General features: G+C 37.5%; 1 pseudogene; it reads left to right on the forward strand.

The window, feature by feature from the left end:
* LOC105623430 overlaps nucleotides 1-1,630 on the forward strand; it is a 4,017-nt pseudogene extending 2,387 nt beyond the window's left edge.
* The last annotated feature ends 2,483 nt before the right edge of the window (nucleotides 1,631-4,113 follow it).

Raw genomic sequence — 4,113 nt, forward strand, 5'->3', positions numbered from 1 at the left:
GCAACGTGAACAAACCTCACAAGTCACAAAAGAAAAAAACCATTCTTAAAAAACCTAATAATCGGACAACGTCCAAATCACGTTGAAACTACCAGTTCTCGTCTGATCACTGAAGTCAAGCAACGTTGAGCACGGTTAGTACTTGGATGGGTGACCGCTTGGGAACACCGTGTGATGTTGCCTCTTATTTTTTATTTTTTGCCAGGTTGGAGGAAAATCCTACAAAGTAAAAGTGACTTTATTGATACAATCGAAGCAAACTATGAGATATTATTATTTGTGTACGTTAATTATGTACAATATTGTGATTTATTTCTTGCTTTGGTATTTGTCATTCTCTGCTAAATAAAAATATATCTTGCGGGCAGAGTGTCGAAAGATTCGTTATAAATGATATTGTATTCTTATTGCAAATGTGGCTTGCAGCGAAATAGGAACTGAGCTGTAAGTTTAGGCAGGTTTTCGTGGCACTGTGGTTAGTCCTCTTGCGAAAAGAGATGAAGATTGTATATTCCGCGGTTATATTGATGGCAGCAAAGTAACGATCATGTTCTACACAATTGGATTCCTACTCTCTCACCCACGGTTACTTCACTATTCTTACCGGACGAGTAGACGAGATATTGCGATTTGAATATTGTTTTACGAACTTTCTGCGCGACGATCCGTTCCACTCAGTGCACAATGCTATGTTCAAATACTACGTTCGCCTACGTGGCGAAGAGTTTGTTCCGACAATTGAACTTTATGTTATATCACTCCATTCGCAGTGTAATAGCGCGAGTGTAATTGCATAGCAAAAAAGATATTGTTCTCTTGCGTTTCACGTGCCTGCCTATTCGAGGGGCGCACACGGGTGCTCCTCGCTGAGAGAAAGTCTCGTAGATACATATATACGTATACATACACATACACATCATACTTATACATATGTATCAGTTGCTTACACATGGTATACACCTACAGAGAATCACTGTTTCTAGTTCATGTATCTCTATAAGTATAAGTAGTTATTAAAACACTTGACTGAAGAATCCGATCAATGATTCGACTCATAATTTATACTCCACATTAGTCAATTATCTTGTACCTGAGAAGCAGAAAGATTATTATTTAAAATCTCGAATTTTCAAACAATGTTTTATAAAATTGCAAATAAAATTCATAAATGCCTTTTATGTAAAATTTTATTTTTAAATTCGTGCTTTTGGATTCATTTCTTTCCACTTTATAAATAAAAAAAAAATCGACGCTTCGTTAAATCCACAACTTGTACACAAAGAGTTTTGTTACTAATATCGTCATACCATCGAAAATCAGTGATAAAGCGGTGAAGAAGGCGAGCTCAGAAGAACATTAGTTCTTCTGAGAACCGACAAGAAGAAGAAACGCAAGAAGAAGGAGAGTTATGCTATCTAACTACAAAGTGTTAAAATAAGTCCCGATACTGGAATTTCCAGCAAAGCCATGAGCATCATGAACAGTTTTGTTAATGTGTTCGAGAGAATTGCTGCTGAGACATCAAGATTTAGCGCACTACAACAAGAGATCGATGATCATGTCTTGTGAAATACAAACTGCAGTGAGGTGTCTTTTATCTGGAAAATTGGCTAAGCAATTTTTTTGCTGAAGTATTTAAAAATTTAGCTACATAGATCTGCAAATAATTTTGTTGAGTCATCAAAATAATTACTCAAGCATAATAACAGAGTCAAGTATAATAAGCAATGCTGCATAATTTTTAATTTTAGATAACAACCAATTTGAGCGTTCTATAATTATTTTGATGGCACAAAATTATTTTTAGACTTATGTCTATGCGATTTTTTTAACTCTATGTTCTACACTTTACTGTCATCGATGCCGGTATAACTTCAGTTACGCATTTATCATATTGCAGTTAACGAATTGACTATAGATAGAAGGGATGATTCGCTGAAAAATTTAAATTTAGCTATATGTATATGTTAAGAAATCTAATAAAATATTTCTACTTTTATTCCCTTCCTACTTTTATTTTTCTCCCCTACTTTTGTCACTCTTTCATCGCGCTAATAATACTTCGTGCTTAGAAGATTTCGAATATTAACAATTAACGTTTTCCTTAAATATCGTCTTAATACAGTTTCCCCCAAAAAACAATCAATACGACCATTCGATATTCTCCACACTCATTCGATTATCATGACCTGGTCATGTCTGGTCCTAATGGATCGACATTCTTCTTGCGCAACGAGACGCAAAGACCTTTAATGCCACAACTACCTTCTGGTTCTGGCGTGACGCTCCGGGCTGGATAATTTATACGGCTGTCGGTTTCACTGGACCTTGACACCTACGGTGACAATTGGCAAGCATCATCTTTGTAAATTATTGTTAGAAAAAGTCTTGCATGATTTCTCGCCAACAATTACATGAATCACATGTGATAATCTCTACGAATTAAATGCCGACGTTAACTAGATTTCTTCGTTTCGTCACTGATTTAAGTACTAGTTGAAGTTCTAATTTTAGAATTTATTGAAGCAACATATTTCAGTAAAAATTATTCTAGATTACAATACAACTGACATAGTTCTGATTTCTCAAATAGAATAACCAAATAAGGTAAGAGAGCTATATTTTAAAAAACCAAGTGAAAATTTTTTTCTATATAGAAAATCCATATAAAATTTCATATGATTCTCAATAATGATTTGGATCAAAAGTCTTATAAAAATCTTTAAAAGTGGATTTCTATATAGATTTTTATGTGGATTTTCATCGCGCGTATGAATTCCTACGTAGATCAACCGGGAAGTTTCTGAGAAAATACAAAAAATATTCTCATCAAGAAATAAATTAATACTCTACAGATAAATGTGCAACTTTCATAGAATAGTGATAAAAATGGAACGTGGCGAAGAAATAGAATCCACGAAGAAATATCTCTTTGCTGAGTGTAGGAGGAAGTAAAGATGCTGCAGCGGCTTATGCAATGGCCCCAATAAAGATTATCGATCCTTTCAAGCACGTTTCGCTCTTGATACCTGTGGCGGAACTACGCTTCACTGATTGTCGCGGGGAAGAGACCAACTTGTCAAAGAGCGATTCTACATTTCACGGTCTCGTGCCCCTTTTCTTATTTTGTCACCGTTCTACGAAGATCTTTTTGACATGATCGGCTCCGCATTTCTAATGCAAGAACCGCCTTTTCGATGTACTTGAAGTGAGTCAGGCGAAATTGCATATTACGAAAGCAGTTGTGCTAATCGAGATGTTCCTTGAAATCCTCATGAGATCCCTCCTCACGTAACTGGAGCCTCCATCCATAAAAAGAGAAGCAGAGATTTAAAAAGAGAGGGGACGAAGATATCTGCCGGATGAGCGAAATTGCATCAGCAGTGTTAATTTTACACTACGATGAGGAGAAATTTTAGAATCATTTAATAGCAGCGGGAAGCAATGAACAAGCAATCGAAAGTCCCACGAATATTATGTCTGAAACATCTTGTTATAATCACTTTCTCAAACAAGATATTATTTCATATCTGTTATTTTTCCGTATATCTTTACCCATACAACACAGAGCATTTCAACCACATTGCAGCAACGTTGCAATGTCATTGAAACGTTGCAATGTTGCTGCAACATCGCTAGAATGTTCTGTGTTGTATAGATAGCTTTATAGAGCAGAGTCTGAGCTCGTTGAAATCGCACGTTGCTTTCCCAGTACAAACAAGAGACAATAACGAAGAGACGGAGAAAACGGGGCTACTCAATACACTTTAGAAACGGTGCTTCGCGAAGTCGAATCGGACATCGTGAGAAGTCAGGTGGTTGGACTGAGATATATGCCGCCAGGCGAACCAGTGACTGCCGTACAGTCAGCCAGGATCTCTCGGGTCTCCTGTAGCCCCCGGTGTGTCGATCGAGTGTACCAAGCCGAGTCGAGTCGAGTTCGACTACGTGGTATCCACTTTTCACGGGCTGGTGGGGTGCACTCCGGATGGCCGTGGTGGGTGGCGGTATAAGTAGAGGCCTGCATTCGCCACCGTTCTCATACCCTCACCACGTCCTTCGGCTACCTCTTACTTTTACTTAGTGCCTCTTTTTCCACTTTTTTGTCTTTTC

This window comes from Atta cephalotes (genome assembly GCF_000143395.1).
Source record: "Atta cephalotes unplaced genomic scaffold scaffold00057, whole genome shotgun sequence".
NCBI lineage: Eukaryota > Metazoa > Arthropoda > Insecta > Hymenoptera > Formicidae > Atta > Atta cephalotes.